The sequence below is a fragment of the Schistocerca nitens genome, chromosome 2 (genome assembly GCF_023898315.1).
Source record: "Schistocerca nitens isolate TAMUIC-IGC-003100 chromosome 2, iqSchNite1.1, whole genome shotgun sequence".
Taxonomy (NCBI): Eukaryota; Metazoa; Arthropoda; class Insecta; order Orthoptera; family Acrididae; genus Schistocerca; species Schistocerca nitens.
Window position 1 is genome coordinate 81,734,214 of NC_064615.1, and position 25,932 is coordinate 81,760,145.

Here is a 25,932-nt window from a genome sequence, read left to right on the forward strand (position 1 = left end):
AATTCTTGAGGGTGTTACGTGGATGGCAGAGGGATGCAGTAAGAGGGTGGAGAGAAAGACATATATATATAGAGAGAGAGAGAGGAGATAAGAGGCCTGAACGATGCATTACACGTCCCATATTAGTCTATTTGTTTGCTTTTAGACAGATGAAATAGCTATAAAGACACTTTTATCGTACCGAAAAAGTCTCATAATATTCATAACGAGGTAGAACACGCCAGTATTTAGATGAAAAAGTCTACAGCAATAAATAAAAGAATGTTAGGCGATAAGGATGGGTCACATATGAAAACAATTGATCATCACAATGAAAACTTGGTGAGTTTGAAACCCCATAAATGCGGTAGCTGCTTTCACCTCAGGATTATGATATGAAGAACGTTTACGTCAATAGGAGAGCAAGAGAAATTAAAGTGCGCGTATCTGTGACAGAAAGCAAGTCTGTTAAGATGGAATCCTACCTGAAAATAGAGCGTCAAGAATGGGACGGAAAATCAGTCACTGCTACGTGCGTCCGCAGCTCGTGGTCGAGCGGTAGCGTTCTCGCTTCCCACGCCCGGGTTCCCGGGTTCGATTCCCGGCGGGGTCAGGGATTTTCTCTGCCTCGAGATGACTGAGTGTTGTGTGCTGTCCTTAGGTTAGTTAGGTTTAAGTTGTTCTAAGTTCTAGGGGACCATAGATGTTAAGTCCCATAGTGCTCAGAGCCATTTGAACCATTTGAACTGCTACGTGCGACGAATAACAAATTTGTGTGGGATGGTTTCTAGATACGACAACGATTATAAATTAGGAAAATGTGACATCGCAGTGGAATACCTAGCTATTTATTCTAAATTACCTTGCGCTTGTGCCATACTCAAAAGTTGTCAATTCTGCGAACTAATAACTAGTACATTTGCTTATTCAGAGTGCAGTAACACACTGAGGTATGATATCCCGCAGCACATCACGGGCTTCACCTGAATCCTTCCATCGTTGTATTCTTTTTTTACAATTACTAAGCCCTCATAGATGTGGAGGACAATATCTCTGTAGTTCGTATATATAACAGTGCAATTCCACCGACATCAACATTGTCTGAGACGGAGCTCCAGTTCAGATTGGTCGAGGATACCCGAAGAAGTCAAGTCGTTCAAGAAACCTGTCCAGTATTCGCGTGAAGTCCTTTAAAGAAATTCAGACGAACGAATAACTAGAGTTGAATTTGAATCCTCTTTCTCCCGAAAGAGAAACCAGTGTCGTGCTTGCCTGCCGCTGTACATAAAAATTGGTAAGAGAATTGAAATCTTTCGCAACTCAAAAACGGATCAATCCACATCGTGTGTCTATGACTGAGAAGGAATAAACTTTCACCAACCAAGGCAAAAGTTTGAAGCTATTTGTTTCAAATATTTATGGCCAGTCGACACGCAGTTACGATAATGGATATAGAAATAAAGTCCGATAACCTTTACTACGAAGTGGACATGGTAGAAATACTAGGATCGTCAGTGATTTCAGTATCTAACGACCAAAAAAATGAACTCACAGACTTTAAAATGAATTCCGTCTCTGAGTGAAGATGCTGATAGAAAAGCACAGAGAGCAGATAGGAATTGCAAATGAACGCACTCAAAATAAAATAAAGAAACATGAGGAAAATAAGAGAACAGTTTAACAAAAACGGTTTCTTTTTCGTGCAGTGATTACAGAGCAGCGAGTTTGCTGGATTTCTTAATAAGGCTGGTGAAAGGAACCAAATGGCAGGTACCGGTACACTAAAGCTCGTACTAAAGACCTGAGTCAGGCCCGCCGGGATAGCCGAACGCATAGACGCCGAGTAACGCCGTAGAGAAACGGCATGGTCACTAGTATGTGTACAGTGCACCTGGTACCCTCAAATACCCTCAGACTTCAAGAAGAATATAATAATTCCAATCCTAAAGAAAGCAGGTGTTGACAGATGTGAAAATTACCGAACTATCAGTTTAATAAGTCACAGCTGCAAAATACTAACGCGAATTCTTTACAGACGAATGGAAAAACTGGTAGAAGCCGACCTCGGGGAAGATCAGTTTGGATTCCGTAGAAATGTTGGAACACGTGAGGCAATACTAACCTTACGACTTATCTTAGAAGCTAGATTAAGAAAAGGCAAACCTACGTTTCTAGCATGTGTAGACTTAGAGAAAGCTTTTGACAATGTTGACTGGAATACTCTCTTTCAAAATCTGAAAGTGGCAGGGCTAAAATACAGGGAGCGAAAGGCTATTTACAATTTGTACAGAAACCAGATGGCAGTTATAAGAGTCGAGGGGCATGAAAGGGAAGCAGTGGTTGGGAAAGGAGTGAGACAGGGTTGTAGCCTCTCCCCGATGTTATTCAATCTGTATATTGAGCAAGCAGTAAAGGAAACAAAAGAAAAATTCGGAATAGGTATTAAAATTCATGGAGAAGAAGTAAAAACTTTGAGGTTCGCCGATGACATTGTAATTCTGTCAGAGACAGCAAAAGACTTGGAAGAGCAGTTGAACGGAATGGACAGTGTCTTGAAAGGAGGATATAAGATGAACATCAACAAAATCAAAACGAGGATAATGGAATGTAGTCAAATTAAATCGGGTGATGCTGAGGGAATTAGATTAGGAAATGAGACACTTAAAGTAGTAAAGGAGTTTTGCTATTTAGGGAGTAAAATAACTGATGATGGTCGAAGTAGAGAGGATATAAAATGTAGACTGGCAATGGCAAGGAAATCGTTTCTGAAGAAGAGAAATTTGTTAACATCGAGTATAGATTTAAGTGTCAGGAAGTCGTTTCTTAAAGTATTTGTATGGATCGTAGCCATGTATGGAAGTGGAACATGGACGATAACTAGTTTGGACAAGAAGAGAATAGAAGCTTTCGAAATGTGGTGCTACAGAAGAATGCTGAAGATTAGGTGGGTAGATCACGTAAGTAATGAGGAGGTATTGAATAGGATTGGGGAGAAGAGAAGTTTGTGGCACAACTTGACTAGAAGAAGGGATCGGTTGGTAGGACATGTTTTGAGGCATCAAGGGATCACAAATTTAGCATTGGAGGGCAGCGTGGAGGGTAAAAATCGTAGAGGGAGACCAAGAGATAAATACACTAAGCAGATTCAGAAGGATGTAGGTAGCAGTAGGTACTGGGAGATGAAGAAGCTTGCACAGGATAGAGTAGCATGGAGAGCTGCATCAAACCAGTCTCAGGACTGAAGACCACAACAACAACAACACCTGGTACACCCTGATACGGGGACGTGCGCACTGTGGTACCAGGTTGTAAAAGGGAAATATGTGACACGCTCCAGATTACATACAATTCACATGCGAGATACATCACTATGCCCACAGTGTAACGTTATCGATGCAGGTGAACATCGCCTGATACATGAGCCTTCAGCGGCAGTGTGGAGTTTGGTCCAACATGTGATCGCCTTCCTCTTGCGGGTGATGCCGAAAGCAACTGAACCAGGGTACTACATCTCCCGGAAATGACATGTTTTCCCCGAACTAAGACCAACGCAGCGACTTGGATTCCGGGTCTGACTGTACTTTAATTTCTCGGAGAGGCCGGTAAGAATATGGTGAATTTTTGGGCCTTAGTACAAGAACGTCACTGATTGATTTTGCAAAATCCGACATATCTAACATATTTCGCAAATTTTGTAGGCAGTGCCTTGCTTGGTCCCCCACCTAGATGGAGTGTACCAGGTAGGAGAATGTAATTACTACATACGATTATCCTCAGCAAGAAAGGACCGGGGCAGTGGAGAGGATCTGCCAGCATACGTGTAGACGTGCACGGCTGTAGCCCGAGGTAGAACAGGGTCGGCGAGAAATGCGTCCACGAAGAGCGACGTGATGCATTATTGTTTTGCACCGAAACAAGCTATTTATGTTTATTATTTCTTTCACCATTTACGTCAAAAATAAAAGTAGTGTTGAAAAAGTGTAATTATTTACGTTTTCAAGAAATATTTTATCTTATGAAGAAAATCGTCTTTTATTTTCAAACAATAGAGATTTTTTTTATTGCTTCTTCATTTTATCTGCAATTTTTTACTCGCGTAGTAGGTGTTAATTTTTTTTGTTCTCTGCAAGGAAGACTTCCTTCTTTATTAAAAAAAGTAAGCAAGGACTGCAGTCTGGTAAAGAAGTCACGTTAACGCGTCGCTTCTGGAATTCGGGGACGCGAACTTGCCCAGGACCTAATCCGCCTCGAGGGTTAACGACGAGGACTGCTAAGCTGGCCAGCCTGGATATGGTTTTTAGGCGGTTTCCCACTTCCTGCTAGGTAAATGCCGGGCTGACACCCAGATTCCACTTCAAATACACACCACGCAAACATTTAAAACACGTTCTCGCACTTGAATATGTGAGTTGCTCTATGCGCAGGCGGTTGGAGTTGTCAGAATCCGTCACGAGGGAGTGCTACAGTCAGGAAGGATAGCCGGCCACTGTGGCCGATCGGTTCTAGGGGCTTCAGTCCGGTAACGCGGTGCTGCTACGGTCGCAGGTTCGAATCCTGCCTCGGTCGCGGATGTGTGTGATGTCCTTAGGTTAGTTAGGTTTAAGTAGTTCTAAGTCTAGGGGACTGATGACCTCGGATGTTAAGTCCCATAGTGCTTAAAGAAATTTGAACCATTTTGTTTTTTTCAAGAAGCATATCCAGTCACCAACTGACAATGACATTGCCAAAACCCATACAACAATGGCAGCCTTGCAGAGAAATGGGAACAAGCAAAGGAGAACAAGAAGAAGGGACTGCAGAATTGAGTCAGGTCTCAGTATAAGCCAACTAGTGGCATGGATTATCTGGGGAAAGAGTTAAGAGAAAGCACGTCCACCATTCCTTAATATGTGCATAACATCAGTGTGCGAGGTCGTTTCCAATCAGAGGATATTCACTGCCAGTATCCGGAAGAAAACGCTCCGCTCTTGTGCTTCCACTAAACATAACATTTCATGAACGTGACCAATTGCCAGTCATCACCAGTCAAAAATATGTAAGAGACACCTTAGCAGCCGCGTTGCGATTCAAGCACCTTCATGGAGATCGTATTAATCGTGAGAGGAAATCTATTTTGTCTGTATGTTTGCAACTTGCAGAAACGTAAAACAGCAAAGCACGGAGAAGAAATAGTTTAGATACCCCATATATATTTACACGAAATAAGAAGTTGCATGATGCAGACTGATCATATCAGTCTCTTCAAATCAGTAAGATAAGAAAATAATTTTTACAAGTAAGTCGTTACACTACATTACGGGCTGGGAATATTGCCACACTAAGAAGAAATAAAAAGGAAGTATTTAAGACGGTTTCAATAGATGAAATAATGCCGCACATCATAGGAAGTGACATGGGATGCTCTGAGCTCACAAGTCATGGGATAGCAATATGCACAAATACAAAATGTAGAGAGGGCAGTGCATTGGAGGATCTGTCATTTTTATTCAGGTGATCAACTCGAAAAGTTTGCGACGGGAATTAATAGACTGAACGCTAAATGGTAGTTGGAGACAGATGCATGCGACATTCAATTTCGGAAATCGTCGGGGAATTCAGTATTCCGAGATCCGTAATGTGAAGAGTGTGCCAAGAACACCAACTTTCAGGCGTTACCTCTCAGCACGGAGAACGCAGTGGGCGAGGGCCTCCACTTAACAACCGAGAGTGGTGGCGTTTGCGTAGAGTTGTCAGTGCTAACACACTAACAACAATGTGTGAAATAACCGAAGATTTCAATGTGGGACGTACGGCGAAAGTATCCGCTGGGATAGTGTGGCAGAATTTGGCGTTAATGGGCTACGGCAGCAGACAAGCGACGCGAGTGTCGCCTACAGCGCCCCTGAGCGCCTCTGATGGTATCTTGACCATATCGGTTGGACCCCAGAATACTGGAAAACCGTGGTCAGATGAGTTCCGATTTCAGCCGATAAGCGCTGATGGTAAGGTCCGAGACACCATGTAGCTATGGGCTCAAGTTGTCGGTAAGGCAATTTGCAAGCTGATGGTGGCTCCATAATGCTATAGGGCGTGCTTAAATCTAACTAACCTAAGGACCTTTGTCCACTGGTCCAACTGGGCTGATAGTTGACTCGAAATGGTTATGTTCGGCTACTTGGAGACCAATTGCAGCTTTTCATCGACTTCATGTTCCCAAAAACGAAGGAATTTTTGTGGATGACAATGCGCCCTGTCACCAGGCCACAGTTGTTCGCGACTGATTTGAAGAACATCCTGGACAAGTCTAGAGAACGATTTAACCATGCATCGAACATTTATGTGACATAATCGAAAGGTTAGTTTGTGAATGAAATCCTACACCGGCAACACTTGCAGAATTATGGACGACTGCAAAGCAGTATGGCTCAGTATTTTTCCAGCGGACTTCCAACGCCTGTTGAGACCATCGTCGTCGAGTTGCTACGTCGGAAAGAAGGAGGTCCGACACGATATTAGGAGATTTCTCTTAACTTTGTTACCTCAGTATAAACAGGCTGCATGACATAGAAGTTAAACACCTATCCGGATAGCGGACAAAGGGAGACGCACTGACTGATTAACGACGAGGGCCATACGTGCCTGTCAGCCTGCATGTGGCTCTCAGGCACACCTCGCTAGGAAATGGCGGGTTAATACCCTCGTCGCTCCTCATGTACACGATCATGCAAATATTTCGAAAACATGCTTAGACTTGAACATGAGCAAGCACTAGACAGCGATGGGCTACACGGATTCCGTCCAGGTTGAACGTGCCAAATCCGAAATAACATAATGACCACGTGGAGACACAAGATGTTCCTAGGAATAAGAAGGAGACGAAGAGGAAGAGGATTTCTTAGAAGTTAAATTTCACACCATGTCCTATAACAATAAGACGCCGAGTGATGAAATCCCTCGGCGTACACTTCGTGGGGTGGATAGACGTAAATATGTCACAGATGCTTTAACTACGATAGAGACTACATGCAGCTTACAAGGGTCTGTGTTACCCATTAAAGGCAATGGATGTAGAGACTATCACACCAGGGAGTCGTCCAATGAGACAACGGATGACAGACCCTCGTAATAGTGCTTACCTCCATGCCGTTTCACGTAAGTGTTCTCACTCTGTACCCAGTGTGAAACGAGGTTCATCGAAAAAGATGATTTCATTTCAGCCGACACGCTGCTGGTTATAGGAGCATGTCCCTTGCAGTTGGACGCGATTTTTATTTCCTGTGAGGGGCGTCCTACAGCAGGACAATACGTGAACACAATGGGCAGAAGATGACACGACGGCAATGAACTAAGGCGTTAAATAATGGTACACCTGTAGCTTAACGCAACACCACACTGCTTTTCGGTCGTCAGTCGTAGCCTTATGAACGATAGACCTATTATAGTCCGTGCTGACTTAGACCACTAAATCAATACAGGTATTTCACTCATCTCTGTAGTAGCGTACCTTGTGTAGTAGGTCTTGAGTTTGACAATCTGGTAAGCACCGTCAAGGCTGCATTTCCATCTGTCCACGTTCAGACTTCGTGGCTTCGTGAAATATGATACAGAAAAACCGATCTCTCCTGAAAAACATAAGAAAATAAAAACAGTACAACCGATCTAAAAAAAAAAATGTCACTCCTTTACGAATTACATGTGAATGTGTGCGTGCAGTATAAGGCAAGACCTACGTCGAGAATCAATTAAACACATTTTGACATTACCATCGACAGCCCAAACAATGTTTCTGTATAATTTACAATTTAAAATTTGACGTTTATCACAGGATCATAGCCAGAAATTAATGCACAAATTTCTTAATTTTCATTCTTGCACTAACCTATATCGGTTGTGACTAGACGTAACAGCAGAGGTAGTAATTTCATGTATCCATGGATCATTTTCAGAAGGTTATAAGATATGTCGTGGTATTACAGTTTAAGAACAAAAAAAGTATAGGTTATGTACAGGCAATTAAATATTTACAGATATAGTTTGACAAGGATGACACTAATTGAGTCAGCATCCCTCCATAACGGCTGAGACGCCGACTTCGGAAAGTGAATGAGATATTTGATTTATCCTCTGAGGCCGAGTTCTTTTGTTAGAACATAAAAAAATTATATGGTTGTGAATGACAGAGACGGTTTATCATTACTATTTACCGTGCTGAACGCCTACTCCGCGTTATCTACGTAATCATTCACTGTACAGAACATACCACGTAGTACCTAAGAGGTGCTTTTTAACAGTTTTTCTAAACAAGTTTGTGTTTACACTGCAATCTCCTTAGACAGTTTAGTGTACAATTTTATTTCTTGACAGAAAATGCAGCTTTGGCCTTTCTGTTCATTTCTCGGAAAACTTAAATTCAGATTAGGTTTTGTTTCATTGTGTTGAAGAGAGCTGTGTGTGCATTAATTATCGAAACTTTTTTTGAAGTACTTAACTAGAGAGACACTTGTCACAACTGATGCCAAACTGAATTCGTTGACAAGTAAAATCACACCATTCAAGCGATCTAAAAGACGTAAGTTGTATTTGAAGGAAACCAAGATTTACACGGAAACAGTGACGTTTAGATTCGCACGTGCTCCATATGTACACCCATTTTCTTTATCCCACACTGGGATTTGCAACAATAGTTGCTGAGCTACAATGGGTGAGACATCTGTTTGGCAGACACCAAATAATCTTCAACACGAATCAACCTATGCAGGACAGGTATGGAATCTAATGGCGATATTAAGGATCTGCTGATGAAACAGCAAGATCGTCATCTACAGAGACGTATCACAAATGTGAACATGTGAAGTTACGTTGCACACAGACCTTTGTGAACAGGAATTGAAAAAACAAATTACACCCACGAAAATGGAAGCTGTTGCATCACAAACGCCTTGATCGAACGCTACCAAACTAACATTCCAGTTTTTCCACGTCCGTGGTATATGTTGCTTAAAATTTCATCCTTATGCGAGATATATTTCAGTAATTTCACTACTAAAAATGTCATTTCTATGTATGAAGAATGGTATGTGACGGCTCCTGGTGGAAGACTAACGTTTCTGTAACGAAAGGCGGTAAATTCAGTTAAATACCTAAGGATATTAATTACCATTTGCCGTAACTGGAAGGATGACATAGAGCATGTTGTAGGGGAGGAGAACCAAAGGCTGCGTTTTACTGGCAGGCCACTTAGAAGATGCAACAAATCCACTAAAGAGACTGCTTACGCTACGTTTCTCCGTCCTCTGTTAGAATACTGCTGTGCCGTATGAGATCCTTACGGATGGGATTGACAGAGGACGTCAAACAAGCTCCAAGAAGGTTAGCTCGTTCTGTACTATCATGAAACAGAGAGTGTCACGAATGTGATTCACGAACTGAGGTAGCAATCATTTAAACAAAGGCGTTTTTGTTTGCGGCGAGATCGTTTCATGAAATTACGATCTCCAACTTTCTCTTCCGACTGCGGAAAATGCTTGTTGATGCCGATCATCATAGGGTGAAATTATTATCGTAATAAAATAAGAGAAATATGAGCTCGCACGGAGAAATTTAAGTACTCACTATTCCCGTGCGCTATTCAAGTGTGGAACGGTGTAGAAATAGTGTCAAAGTGGTCACTTGAACCCTCTGCAAGGCACTTAAGTATAAATTGCAGAGTGGTCGTGTGGATTTAGATGAACTCTTCAGGTGAAGATCTCATCACATCATGCCCAAAGGATGGGGAAGGGCAACTTATTGCTGTCTTTTGAATTTTGAGGAAGTTCCAAACATTGGCTGGAAGTCATGACATATCGCACAACAGTTGGATGTAGTGCAATGTATAAAGGATGAGAGAGGACGAGATGGACAGCTGCGTAGTCTGTCTGCTGAGGCGCACGTCCTTCCATACAGACTGCACCACAAAAATATTGTAGGACTTTTAGACTGGTTCTGACAACTAGACGCGATACAACAGCTGGAATTCAGGCAGTCGTCACAGACAGGCAGACTATGAACACGGACCTTCGGGCATAGATTACTGAAAGCACGTTTGAAATCCACAGCTGCCATCCCACGTTGGCAAGCGTTGTCCACCGCTGACACTATATTTCAGACAACGTAGAACTGAACGATATAGCACCAGGGATAATTGGGAAGTTGAGCGCATTATTTGCTGTTCAGTGACAAGCCTCGTTTTTGTATATGGCAATAAGATCGACGCCATTGTTTCGCTATAAGATCTGTTGAGAACCCACAGAAAGCAGCCATTGAGATACGTATCTCTCACACTCCTGGATTCGTGGTGTGCGGAGCTACCTGACTTGACAACAGCACTGCTTTGGTAATTGTTGAAGTGGCGCTCGCCAAACTATTGGGAGAAAGGCACACCCTGTTGTAGTACCTTTAACGACCAGGGAATCGGAAGGCATGTTCCAGTCGGATATTGCAAGACCACACAACGCAGTTCGGAAAATGGTTCGAGTAATGTTCGAGTTCTCTTGTGGCCTGCCTTGTCCCCATTAGGTCACCCACAGAGTTTGTCTGGGATGCACTGGGAGACACTTTCATACCAGCATCCGTCAAGGAGTCTTCAGGAACTAACACAGCAGGTGTTTCGGGTATGGCAGTTGCTCAAGATGGACTTCGGAAGTTCTTTGCTTCTATGCTATGCCAAATATAAGCGTGTAATGTCCCCATGAGGGTCACACCCCATATTGATATTGATGATGGATACAGGTTCCGAATGAAATGAAAGTTCAATCGTTTAGTACCAGTTTTGAGGTAACATCCCACAAAGATATATAAAATATCGGACTGGTGCTTCACACTTTAACAAGTTTCATTTCCGAAGGTACACTGTAACCAGTCACATTTATTGGTCTTCCCACTGGGCGTGCCGTAGGACGGATTTATTTCAGTTACTAACGTATAGGCGAATTATGTGTGCAACTTTTTCTGTGCAGCCTGTTATAATGTCTTTCAGTGGTCACATGCGGCTGCACCAGTCACAGTTGCTATAAATAAAAGTAACAACGGAGATACTTTCCTTTAACGAACAGTAATCTAAGTGAACAATTTGAGGATACCGTTGAACCTAGCGAATAAATCGCTTTATTTTGTTGAGAACATTTGCGGATCCAATATGAGCTACTTTCGTTTCTGCTGGATTTTGTACGTCTAGTATGAGGTGTATCAACAATATTCTTTTGAGCCATTAACACACCTGAGAAGATATTCCGTCTGATCGTGTCTCAGTTATTAATTGACTACGTGGTACCCATCCGATCGCTCATGTAGGTAAACGGAATATAGCTCATTATTTGCGTCTGGTATCTTAAACATGTCGTGTAGGTAGTAGGTTTGCGATATTATGCACTGATATATCGAAATGTAGATATCTCTGAATCAATGACACAATATTTTAATCGATATTTGTCCAGCCGTTATATCAGTGACATCGATATTTTGTGTATCTATAATCCGATAATATTATTGTTATGATCACCTAACACACAATAGAGAAAACTCAGTTCTAGTTTCTTTTTAGTATTGAAAGATTTACAACATAACAACGGTACCAACAGTTATTTACTTTCAAGTTGTTACAGAACATTTGACTGTTATCAATTGTGTATTTTCGTACCTCCTCCCACTCGAAAGTAAGGTCAGCAGAAATACTGGAAATATGGAAGCTAAAAAAAAAGAGAATAACTCTAGACTTCTCCAGAATTATCAATGTACTTACTAATACCACCCACTGGACCGTTGGGAGATTACTCATTCACAATTTGGAGGGAAATTTATCAACCTAGCTCCATTTCGTATCAGCTGTGAATTACTCATCTGTTATCTGGACTTTAATTCCAGCAGAAACATTGTTTTTAAAAGCTGGTGATTTCTGGTCGAAGAAGTAGATTAAAAACACAACATGCCAAAAATATTTTGTATGTTATTTAGAAAATAAGTTTTGGAATTCGTAATTCTTTCATATACATTATCTGTATTTTGAGTGATTTTTTCTGTCTGTTTTTTCATATGGTGTAATATAAAATTTTTATTTTTTACTAAAAGTTCTCAGTTTATATGTAAAAAAATGTATAATTTAATTTGGTTTTCCTAAAATTTTTATTAATCCATAAAACCTACTCCCCATAGTTTGTAAATAAACGTGCAGGCATAATTAATGTGAATTTTAAAACTAAATTTCTTAGCATCGATATATCGAAACAATGACATTTTTCATTCGAATAATAGTCGTTGTCTATATTTAGTGACTTGCATTCCGATGTATAGATTATCGATATATAGTTTTCGATGTCCTATTTCTAGTATGTAGCAAGCGACTTACGATTCACATTAGCATCGTCAGCAATGTCACTCCAGAAACTGAAACGGTTCCTACTAGTAACGGGGTATACAGACATTTTCTACCAACAATGTAGTGATAGAATTGTTGTTGCTGTTGTGGTCTTCAGTCCTGAGACTGGTTTGATGCAGCTCTCCATGCAACACGTAACTGAAACTAAATCATTACACGTACTTCTGATCTAGAACCGCACCTCACATTATTAGCAGTCATCAATAAGGAGAAAATACAAGAGCAATAACTTACGCAAAGAATAGAATAAGTCATCTAAAGCCGGAGTACTTTAGTATGGGAAGAAAATAATGCTAAAGTTGTGGGAGGGCGTTCATTCGACGAACTAAATGAGATGATAAAAATTCTTTCATGGTCTGTGGAAAATACCGCTTAATGACATCTAACATCTTGTTAAAAAACTACAGACAAAGGATACATATCTGTAAAAGGTAAAGAATTAACAATATTTCGGTCTGAATACAAGAACATACCGAGTTGAGAATTCGGATCATAATGTAGTAAAACATGTAAGAAGGTATGTGTCAAATAATAAATAAATAAGGTGTGATGCCAGGAAGAGTGACACCGCTAAAAATGAAATTATTTAATTACGGCGTTGAAAACTGCGAAGAAAGAGACGGAGCATCACATTGTGAAAGAGAATGTTACTGTGCTAAAGAAAGAGTGACTTGATGTTCCTGAGTACTTCCACATTATTAATGTGACATGTTTCGAACTTGCAAAAGAAAACAATACAAACAAAAATGGAAAATAAAGCAACAGTGAATGCTTTTTTGCGATGAGAAATGAGAGATGTCTTGAAATCCGATTATAGTGTGGACAATGAATTCCGACAATATATCTTAATTTATGTGACCTGCATAATATTAATAATTTAGCAAACTCTAAAAAGAGAACTGTATACTCAAAAGAAATCAATGTAATAATAAAGCAGAGACAGTCGAATTATTTGTACTGAGCTAGAGAATACAGTTGAATAAATCAGGCGGAAGAGCGAGAGGGAAAAAAGTGTATAACAATGCTTGTAACTCTGTTACCCCCAGTGTTTAATACACTCCTGGAAATGGAAAAAAGAACACATTGACACCGGTGTGTCAGACCCACCATACTTGCTCCGGACACTGCGAGAGGGCTGTACAAGCAATGATCACACGCACGGCACAGCGGACACACCAGGAACCGCGGTGTCGGCCGTCGAATGGCGCTAGCTGCGCAGCATTTGTGCACCGCCGCCGTCAGTGTCAGCCAGTTTGCCGTGGCATACGGAGCTCCATCGCAGTCTTTAACACTGGTAGCATGCCGCGACAGCGTGGACGTGAACCGTATGTGCAGTTGACGGACTTTGAGCGAGGGCGTATAGTGGGCATGCGGGAGGCCGGGTGGACGTACCGCCGAATTGCTCAACACGTGGGGCGTGAGGTCTCCACAGTACATCGATGTTGTCGCCAGTGGTCGGCGGAAGGTGCACGTGCCCGTCGACCTGGGACCGGACCGCAGCGACGCACGGATGCACGCCAAGACCGTAGGATCCTACGCAGTGCCGTAGGGGACCGCACCGCCACTTCCCAGCAAATTAGGGACACTGTTGCTCCTGGGGTATCGGCGAGGACCATTCGCAACCGTCTCCATGAAGCTGGGCTACGGTCCCGCACACCGTTAGGCCGTCTTCCGCTCACGCCCCAACATCGTGCAGCCCGCCTCCAGTGGTGTCGCGACAGGCGTGAATGGAGGGACGAATGGAGACGTGTCGTCTTCAGCGATGACAGTCGCTTCTGCCTTGGTGCCAATGATGGTCGTATGCGTGTTTGGCGCCGTGCAGGTGAGCGCCACAATCAGGACTGCATACGACCGAGGCACACAGGGCCAACACCCGGCATCATGGTGTGGGGAGTGATCTCCTACACTGGCCGTACACCACTGGTGATCGTCGAGGGGACACTGAATAGTGCACGGTACATCCAAACCGTCATTGAACCCATCGTTCTACCATTCCTAGACCGGCAAGGGAACCTGCTGTTCCAACAGGACAATGCACGTCCGCATGTATCCCGTGCCATCCAACGTGCTCTAGAAGATGTAAGTCAACTACCCTGGCCAGCAAGATCTCCGGATCTGTCCCCCATTGAGCATGTTTGGGACTGGATGAAGCGTCGTCTCACGCGGTCTGCACGTCCAGCACGAACGCTGGTCCAACTGAGGCGCCAGGTGGAAATGGCATGGCAAGCCGTTCCACAGGACTACATCCAGCATCTCTACGATCGTCTCCATGGGAGACTAGCAGCCTGCATTGCTGCGAAAGGTGGATATACACTGTACTAGTGCCGACATTGTGCATGCTCTGTTGCCTGTGTCTATGTGCCTGTGGTTCTGTCAGTGTGATCATGTGATGTATCTGACCCCAGGAATGTGTCAATAAAGTTTCCCCTTCCTGGGACAATGAATTCACGGTGTTCTTATTTCAATTTCCAGGAGTGTATTTGTAGTGTTCAGAGGGTGAAAAATAAGTTGTGACAGTCAGTAATCCGCGACATCATGGATGGCGTTCATTCTGTAGCATAAACTAAGGTCACGGAAGGACATTTCAATGAAATGCACAGGCTACTTAGGCTTACATGTGAGCAGATGGAAGTCTCGTTAAACATTATAAAATAATAAGACAATGATAACCTGCGAGAAGTCCACGACGCGGGTGTTCCAATACATGAATTGAAATGTTTTAAATACTCATTATAACAATCTCTATTGGGGAATCTCATAGATTAATAGTAGTTTCTAGAATTAATGAACTTCCTCGAATGCGATTAATTCCAGGTTACGAAAAATCAATTATTTCACACTCATGACTAATCCTATCTGAAGATCACCATTAACTGGTCGAAAATAGTAATCATTTGTGAAAATGTACAATGAGACTGCAAATAATTACCCGCCAGGGTTGCTGAGAGCACTAAAGCGCTGCTTCCTGGGCTCGGGTAGGTGCGCCGGCCGCAGATCGAATCCGCCCGGCGGATTACCGACAAGGACCGGTATGCCGGCCAGCCTGGATGTGGTTTTTAGGCGGTTTTCTACATACCGCTAGGTGAATACTGGGCTGGTCCCCACGTTCCGCCTCAGTTACACGACTCACAGACATTTGCAGACGTTAGCACTATTTCATATCTTCCACTAGATGGAGACAGCTGGTGTACAGTACTTCCGTCCTGGGAGGGTTCGTGTTGGCGGCAGGAAGGGCATCTGCCGCTCCCTGTAACTAACACTGCCAAATCCATAATAACAAGGTCTACCCCCACCCCCCACCCCCTACCTCCTTTGAAGCGGGACAGGGGAAAAGAAAGAAAGAAATAGACTTCAAATAATTATTTTAAAAACTTATAGAGTTGCGACTTGTCTCAAGATAATAAGTCAACACAAGAATAAAAGCATTTCTGCTGCACTGGGAAACGAAATACACGAAATGTCAAATCAGAGGCTTCAAGTATACTGAGTGATCAAAAAGTCAGTATAAATTTGAAAACTTAATAAACCACGGAATAATGTAGATAGAGAGGTAAAAATTGACACACATGCTTGTAATGACATGGGGTTTTATTGGAACCAAAATGCAGGATGGCGTTCCACCCCATATTGCTAGACGCGTGAAAGATCTCTTGCGCGCATCGTTAGGTGATGATCGTGTGCTCAGCCGCCACTTTCGTCATGCTTGGCCTCCCAGGTCCCCAGACCTCAGTCCGACCGACATCTCTAGCGATACTGAAAGACAACATCCGACGCCAATGCCTCACCATAACTCCGGACATGCTTTACAGTGCTGTTCACAACATTATTCTTCGACTACAGCTATCGTTGAGGAATGATGGTGGACATATTGAGCATTTCCTGTAAAGAACATCATCTTTGCTTTGCCTTACTTTGTTATGCTAATTATTGTTATTCTGATCAGATGAAGCGCCATCTGTCGGACATTTTTTGAACTTTTGTTTATAATAAAACCCCATGTAATTCCAAGCATGTGTGTCAATTTGTACCTCTCTATCTACATTATTCCGTGATTTATTCAGTTTTCAAATTTATACTGACTTTTTGATCACCCGGTAGGTTCTCAAAAGGAATGAGCTCTCCAGGTCACAAAATTTCGCCTTTAGTTAAGGAAAATGTTAACACACACACATAGTACAACTAGTATGTCGATATGCAAACATCTAAATAAGAACGAATGATTAGATTTCTAAATTTGGGGCTTTGGAATACTACATTCAAGGCTGTGATGGAAAGTAATGCCTCCTAATTTCTTATTCTGTTCTCAATACCGGTTGAGGTAGTAAACGACATGCATATTACCAACCAACATGGATGTTACTCGATCGACTTTCGCGCTTCGTTGACGCAAGTTGCAACCCTCGCCTCTAGAGGGCTGCGAGTTATAGCGTGTAACACGGCTGTGTGTAACGTAACTATGTCGGTTGGTGAGAAACAGACCCTCAGAAAACCGAAAGCACGAAGTCGAAGAGTTCTCCCACACATGAAACACGCTCTCCTTTAGGGAGACAATTCCAGACCACACGCGGGCGCAGTGACATCTGCCACAATCCGACGCCTTGGGTTCACTGTCTCCGACCTTCTCCATACAGACTTCGCCCCATCCGAATTTCATCTGATTCCAAAACTCAAAGAACACCTTTGAACACTTCACTTTTATTCTGCAGTGATGATATCTACAAACTGATCCCTCGTCGGGAGAAATGTGTTCGTCGCCAGGATCACTATGTTGAAATATAAACATGTCGACCTGAAAAATAGAGATGTAGGATGTTAATAAAGTTTCGTTTTACTTTTAAAGAAATAAGAGTTTTCACATAAAATATTCGGAGGCACTACTTTTCAGCACGCCCGCGTATAAGATTTACTACACAATAAGCGGGTACGCGGCAACAGAGTAAAATAAATAACTGTAAATGGCGAATAAAAAAGGTAGTAAGTCCAGCATTCTCCTCTGAATGCGAAAATGTTTTGTTCACGCCCACCTACATGCGGAAAAATGATCATCATAAGAGAAATCAGAGCTCGCAATGAAAGTGTTCATATTCTACACCCGCTGTTAGAGACTGGAACGTAGAGAAATAGTGTGAAAGCGGTTCGATGAACTATCCGCGAGGCAACTAATTTAGAATTTCAGAGTGGTCGTTTAGATGCAGATGTAGTACTTAATTATATTATATTGGGGATTTTTATTCCCTGCCAGAGAGATGTTTCTAATGTAATATATGAAATTGCATGTATGTCGTGTTAATGATAAATTGTTTGACATAAGCTGCTTGTTGGTAGTAGTTTATTTTATCGAATTAGTTTCTGGTGTTGCCCATCGTGTGTGATATTTGTACTGCAAAAGACAAGTGTCTGCTAAGTGGATTGCTCACAGTGTGTATAGCAGTGTTCTATGTGTACGTGATTTTTTCAATTCATTTTAATGTAAACTGCCTTATACATTATATATTGCTACTCCTAATTTGTATTAACTCTATTAGCAGGACAAAGAAATGTATTGTCATTAAAGAATACTAGTGAAATTTTCGACGAGTTTTATGGTTTTTAGATCGGTCTCTTCATTTAAAATATTCAAGATGTTTCATTACATATGTGACAATTTCAAGGTCTTCCAAAATATTTAGTAAGCTGCCTTACCATGCTAATCTGCAACATTTACTTCGTATTTCAATCTCCCATTCTAGTTTTAGAATACTGTCCCGGTTCCTAAACTGAACCTCTGCATGAAGATTGCTCCTGAAAGAATGTGGGACATTATCTGTAAACTTAGCCGCATGGCAACATGCAGCATTTCATTGTCAAGGAAAAACTGGTTAACAATGACGGTGACGATGACGATTATGACAATTTCTATAATTGTTATGAAAATGTGCTTGACTAATAAGTGCTATGAAAGTCATAATGCACTGACACTCTGACAGCTGCTAAGTGAATTGCTTTGACTTTTACAACCAGTTTCGGACTTTCAGATCATCTTCACGTCCCGAAAAATCAACGTATATGAAGCGGGCTTCCATCATAAAACTTAGCCGGCCGCAGTGGCTGAGCGGTTCTAGGGGCTTCAGTCTGTCCCTAGGTTAGTTATGTTTAAGTAGTTCTGAGTTCTAGGGGACTGATGACCTCAGATGTTAAGTTCCATAGTGCTCAGAGCCATACAACTTACTACATAAACATGTAAATAATGATAACCGATAACAGTAGAACATATACATGAGTTGTTGTTGTTGTTGTTGTTGTTGTTGTGGTCTTCAGTCCTGAGACTGGTTTGATGCAGCTCTCCATGCTACTCTATCCTGTGCAAGCTCCTTCATCTCCCAGTACCTACTGCTACCTACATCCTTCTGAATCTGCTTAGTGTATTGATCTCTTGGTCTCCCTCTACGATTTTTACCCTCCACGCTGCCCTCCAATGCTAAATTTGTGATCCCTTGATGCCTCAAAACATGTCCTACCAACCGATCCCTTCTTCTAGTCAAGTTGTGCCTCAAACTTCTCTTCTCCCCAATCCTATTCAATACCTCCTCATTAGTTACGTGATCTACCCACCTTATCTTCAGCATTCTTCTGTAGCACCACATTTCGAAAGCTTCTATTCTCTTCTTGTCCAAACTGCTTATCGTCCATGTTTCACATCCATACATGGCTACACACCATACAAATACTTTCAGAAACGACTTCCTGACACTTAAATCTATACTCGATGTTAACAAATTTCTCTTCTTCAGAAACGATTTCCTTGCCATTGCCAGTCTACATTTTATATCCTCTCTACTTCGACCATCATCAGTTATTTTGCTCCCTAAATAGAAAAACTCCTTTACTACTTTAAGTGTCTCATTTCCTAATCTAATCCCCTCAGCATCACCCGATTTAATTTGACTACATTCCATTATCTTCGTTTTGCTTTTGTTGATGTTCATCTTATATCCTCCTTTCAAGACACTGTCCATTCCGTTCAACTGCTCTTCCCAGTCTTTTGCTGTCTCTGACAGAATTACAATGTCATCGGCGAACCTCAAAGTTTTTACTTCTTCTCCATGATTTTTAATACCTACTCCGAATTTTTCTTTTGTTTCCTTTACTGCTTGCTCAATATACAGATTGAATAACATCGGGGAGAGGCTACAACCCTGCCTCACTCCTTTCCCAACCACTGCTTCCCTTTCATGCCCCTCGACTCTTATAACTGCCATCTGGTTTCTGTACAAATTGTAAATAGCCTTTCGCTCCCTGTATTTTATACTTACAAAAACGTAACCAAAAATATCACCACAGTGTACTGGTGTTCACATTATGATTATCAAACATGTTTGTGAACTTAACCTGTATCGTAAGTTCCGTAAAATTTCATTTGAACGGAAACTGACCCCTCAGCCCCCCTCCCCCAACAACCCTGCCTCCCCTCCCCCCCCCCCCCCCGCCACATACACACACAACAAACACATTTTTCCTACTCGCCATCTGAATTTCTCGTCGTGGTCATTAAAGCAGACGTATGTGGGAGGATGTAAAAACGTGCATTTTGGCTTTTCTGTATTTTTTGTTTCTTATAACGACTCATAAGAGTCGAAAGCAGGATACTGTTCTACAGCGTAATACCTTACAATATCACGATCAAGAGCAGAATAACAACTACGTTCTTAGCTCTATAAGTAATATCATTAGCGTACGGCAGATTTTTCATTTTAAAACCTATAGGGGTCACACATAAATTTCTCAAAGATGCAGACAACAGGATACCATTAAGAGCAACGAAAGCAAATACCTATCTATGACAGTAATTATTAATATTCGCAGTGAGCTTTCTGATATTAAACAGAGAATCATTATAACACACTGGTCTGCAAAACAAAGTGACGAGTCAGATAAAGTAATATAACGTACTGACTACGCTGTGGAAACGAATGAAACGCGGGATTATGTTACGAGAGGTCTCCCAGTCGTGCACAGAAGAGTGGACATCACATGGCGTGAGTTCAACCTGACTGTAGCTCCGAATGGGGCTGGCCTCGCAACGTGAGGCAGTTGACGGAAGGGGAAAAGGCACCGAGCAGTTACGGTGCAGTGTGGTGGTTTTAATATCAGAACATGACGCAGAGACAACATCTGGATGACTTCACAAGAACAAGAATTATCGAAAACTGGAAGATGGACGAAGTGTGGCGAGTGCAGCCAAGGAATTTGATGCTATTCACGACATTGTTTCGCGCGCATGGGGAGCGTTCCGGACCACGAGCACTGCTGCCCGAAAGACAGGAGGTGGTCGATCACTGTCGACTGCAGGATCGGATGACCGCTGTATTGTGAAACAGACAAGAAGGAATCCACGTCCAACAACGGGTGTAATTGCAACCACATTAAACAGAACAGCAAGGCATGCAATATCACGCACCACAGTGCTACGGCGACTGGGCTCTTTGCCCGACTACCAGTACATCGACACCTGAACGTCTGCGGCACCGTTTGCGATGGTTCCACGGGCATAGGGACTGGACCAACGAAGAGTAGGATCGCGTGCACTTCTCGGAAGAGAACAGATGAAGTCCGAGTAGTGATTCAGGGCGTTCCCTCAGTTGGGTACATGTGAGAAAACGTAACGCACCGAGGAACATTGTCGAACGTGCCCCTTTGGTGGTCCTGGTGTTATGGTGCGGGGAGTCATAACGTTGCATGGACGCACTGACCTCCAAATCTTTGCTCATGGTGCACACACTGGGCAACGTTATTTTGACACCGTACTCCTTCCTCATGTTTGACTTTTCAGGGGTGCATTCGAAACTGACTTCACTTCTTGGAACAAGAGGATTCTACATCTACATCCATACTCCGCAAGCCACCTGACGGTGTGTGGCGGAGGGTACCTTGAGTACCTCTATCGGTTCTCCCTTCTATTCCAGTCTCGTATTGTTCGTGGAAAGAAAGATTGTCGGTATGCCTCTGTGTGGTCTCTAATCTCTGTGATTTTATCCTTGTGGTCTGTTCGCGAGATATACGTAGGAAGTAGCAATATACTGCTTGACTCCTCGGTGAAGGTATATTTTCGAAACTTCAACAAAAGCCCGCACCGAGCTACTGAGCGTCCCTCTTGCAGAGTCTTCCACTGGAGTTTATCTATCATCTCCATAACGCTTTCGCGATTACTAAATGATCATGTAACGAAGCGCGCTGCTCTCCGTTGGATCTTCTCTATCTCTTCTATCAACCCTATCTGGTACGGATCCCACAATGCTGAGCAGTATTCAAGCAGTGGTGGAACAAGTGCACTGTAACCTACTTCCTTTGTTTTCGGACTGCATTTCCTTAGGATTCTTCCAATGAATCTCAGTCTGGCATCTGCTTTACCGACGATCAACATTATACGATCATTCCATTTTAAATCACTCCTAATGCCTACTCCCAGATAATTTATGGAATTAACTGCTTCCAGTTGCTGACCTGCTATATTGTAGATAAATGATAAGGGATCTTTCTTTCTGCGTATTCGCAGCACATTACACTTGTCTACATTGAGATTCAATTGCCATTCCCTGCACCATGCGTCAATTCGTTGCAGATCCTCCTGCATTTCAGTACAATTTTCCATTGTTCTTGGATTTTCGGCGAGTGGACTAGCCTGCCTTAATACCCCGATCCGCCCGCCGGGGGTTCGAGTCCTCCCCCGGCATGGGTGTGTGTGTTGGCCTTAGGTTAGTTCGGTTTAAATAGTTCTATGTTCTAGGGGTCTGATGACCACATAGTTCTCAGAGGCATTTGAACCATTATTGTCTTTGAATACATGTGTAATATCTTTTAGTCTCACTATGTAATTCCTTAATTTACCTTCTGCAATAAGCTACAGTAGTTGTTTCTATGAATGGTCCAAATTTCATCGATTAATGTTACTTGACAGTGACAAATCTTGTGAAAGTTACTTTTTTTTAAGTTTTGCACATCAGCGTATAAAGGTAATTGTTTAAAACTGATGTAACAATATTATTCAAGTGTCTTAGCCTTTGTATTTTCAGCATAATGGAGCAGTTCGTTCTCTCCTGATCCTTCCCTGTCCCTCCACTCCATTACCCATTTGCAATGAGTCGTTGAACATTCAGTTTATGCATCTCTAGATCACGAGTCGTTGACGGTCGACGTAAAGCTCACGGTGTGACATTAACCACATTGCAGCAGTTGCAAATGACTCTTCCGAACGCTCCCTTTCTCCTTTACTGGACATGCCCCAAGTTTATCTTTTCCGTCACACCTTCCCTCTTCTCTGATAACGCACCAAGGTCATGTTACCTCAGCCCCCGCGTCAGGTAAAACTTATTTATGCTATCTAAAAACTTGGGAAAAACCTCAGAGTTGCAGGCGCATTGCTATTGTTGTGCTTAAAAATCATAAATGTGAGAACTGGTTAAGTTTGCCTATAAAATGGCAGAAAAAATGACTGGAATTTCCATTTTTCCGACTAAAATTGATGTCAATGGACCGTGACAAGTAGACATGAGGGTAGGTTTTTGAATTCTGGTAGAGAAATGATCTATAAATTGTGATATTCGTTAGCTTTTCCAGTTTCTTTTACCGTTTTTCTACTTTGACGCTGTTACATTGGCTTACTACTTTTACTTATCGGGATTCCGTTACGAGTCATGGAATCTGCTTCCAGTGACCGCTGGTTTCTGGCGGTCATGTAATTTGGTCATTTTTTTGGACTCATTCGTAACTTTTCTTGATTTCACATGTGTCTCATTACTTCATTACTTTTCGTGATTGAGCACCAATATCTCAAGTTCAAGGACTTTTTCATAAATTATACTCCTGTCTTCATTTGCACAATTATTTTCGCTTTTGTAACACAAAAGTACATTGCATGTATTTTTCTTTCAGAAATCTGGAAAAAGACTTCTTTTTGTATTCATGCTTCCGGACCAGAGAAGCACAAAACACAAACCAACCTCTCCACTCTCCACTCTTTCACGAAGACACGAAACAACCCACGTTCACACACACACACACACACACACACACACACACACACACAGAGACAAGCACGCACGTACAAGCACGCACACATAGACATACACACACACATTACTGCAGACATCTTACGCCATTCTACCAGTATTAAGGAATTAGGAATAGTAGTTTGTTAGTGATGCGAAAGAGAAGCTATTGTTCAAACATTTCAGTACAATGGATGAAGTACACTGCCTGAGGAATAAAGGCAAGGATCCAAAAGACATGGTCGAATGACAATGTAAACTTATTATACATATACATCATCAGTGGGTACCTAGATGATTAGAGTTGCAGTTCTCTGTGCCAGGGAGAGCGGCCAACAGAGTGCGTTAGTGTTGTTCCTGCTTAGTAGTGTTAGCAGGCCTCATAGGGTATAAAACCGTCGTCATATGATGAGCGGTCATTCTGATGGACACGGATAAAGTGCGTATATGTTTGAGACAGTGTTATCAGCTCCTGATGAAAGTTTGAAAAGTGCCTCATTGTGGGACTCCTTTTGGCCAGATGGTAGAATCGTGCAATATCCAGGTCTGTGAGGCATTCGGGAATGACAGTGGCCCGATGTTAGACAGCATGGGTACTTGAGGACACCTATCCTCGTCGTCAAGGTTCCTGTTAAACCAAGTCTGACCACCACAAGGGAGCATCACGGTACTGTGAATCGGGCGTATCTTAACCCCTCTACATCTTCGTCTGGCGTCAGAGAACAAGTAATAATGGACTTCCTGCAACATTCTGTGCCATCCAGCACTACTGGTCAAAAACTAGCAGCAGTCAGACTGCTCACTTTTATTTTATATTTTTTGTGTATCAGATCCTTTGCTTGTGCCACCTATTTTTGTACTATCTGTGCACTTATATACACACAGTATAGGTGTTTTCTTTTTCTGGGTATTGTAAAACCTAGATAATTTTTCGATTCCCTTCCTCTGGCTTCGTTTATGGACGAACAGTAACAGAGAAAATTAGACGAGTCCTTACACAACCTTCTCAGTTTGTCTTGAAAAGAAAGCAAAAAATAAAATAATATATTAAGAAGATATAAAAGCAAAAAATTCATTGTTATACATGATGGATCACGGCATGAAATGGTTAACTCCAAGTTCCAAGCCGATGCCGTTGGCATTGTCACCCCCTCCAATGCCCGTGTCAAAACACTCTTTTTCTCAAGAAGCCTTGACGGTGCCGTTCCGCTGTGTTCCGCTACGTAGGCAGACTGTGCGAACACAGTCACATGGGAACCGTCGTGTTTTTGAATTTCCGTTCCATTCCGTTGCGTGAATCATCGCTTGTACATCACGAGCAAAGGAGATGGTTGTGTTACGGTATGCTGATAACTTTTATTTCGGGATTGTCTAATTACACAATTTTTGTGCCAAACGCGTTTCTCCTTTACTCTTTGCAAGGCGTCGATGGTGTAATATGTAGATTTTTTGTCCTATTTAGTTCACATTTACGACTTCGTATACAGAGGCTATAAACAGTTTTGGCACTTTTCGCTTTTCTGTGGTGCACTAACAATTTAAATTCCTACTTATAGATTTCGTGGATGTTTCTCTACATTTTTTTCTTTGCTCCTTTGTTATCACTGTTCTCCTCCTTACAACTGGCATTTAAAATTATGCTCTCGGACTTCACAGCTCTAGTACCTGAACACCCGTTTTGATATTTAGTTCCGGTTGGTGTTGCCAACTGTCGAATGTTGTTAGCAAATACCGATCGTGTTTTTGTGATATCTGCGATTTGTTTGTTTTTGTTTGTTTGTTTGTGTGTGTGTGTGTGTGTGCGTGTGTGTGTGTGTGTGTGTGTGTGTGTGTGTGTGTGTGTGTGTGTGTGTGTGTGTGTGTGTGTGGACTACTGCTGATTTTGTTATGATTAGTTGTGCGGTATCTTTTTCCTTCTCTGTCTGTCATTCTCAGTGTGTGTATGTATGTGTGTGTCTGTGTGTGTGCGTGTGTGTGTGTGTGTGTATGTGTGTGTGTGTGTGAGAGAGAGAGAGAGAGATAGAGAGAGAGAGAGAGAGATTTCTTCTGAGCATTTCCATATCTAGTTCGATCTTTGTTGAATGGTGGTCGTGGTGTTTTAAGTACTCAGCGAATGTGGAATGGTTTGTTTCATTCTTGCAACACCTGAAATATTCTTCGTATCGTGTCTTCAATTTCCTACATTTTACGTTTGTGTATACTGCATTGTAACCTTGCTGCTCAATTTTGTATATTCCTGATTCCTGGAAGTTGTCTCTCTTGATTGTTCGCTAGCTTAAGTCTGATTAGAACGTTTGGACGGTTTCATATGGTATTTGAAAGCCCTGTTTCTTTAGCATATTGGCCACTCTGTACGTAAATTTATGTGTGTAAGTCATAGTGTACCATCGTCTTCTTTTCTGTGTGGTGTTATCATTGCATATGTGTGTTATGTCTGTTTAATGAAGAAAGAATAGCAAGTGGTACGGCTTTGATGGAAATGCTAAGTGAAGCTCGGCAATGTAGATGGATGGAGACCCTGGAGAGGATGGATATAACACA

At 42.2% G+C, this 25,932-nt stretch overlaps 1 long non-coding RNA gene across 1 annotated transcript in view; it reads right to left on the reverse strand.

Moving 5' to 3' along the window:
- The window catches only part of LOC126234278 (uncharacterized), a 72,528-nt gene that overhangs the window by 29,010 nt on the left and 17,586 nt on the right, over window positions 1-25,932 (reverse strand). The window contains exon 2 of the long non-coding RNA XR_007544703.1: window positions 7,463-7,580. This is a non-coding gene — a long non-coding RNA (uncharacterized LOC126234278). The remainder of the gene's footprint in view (window positions 1-7,462; window positions 7,581-25,932) is intronic.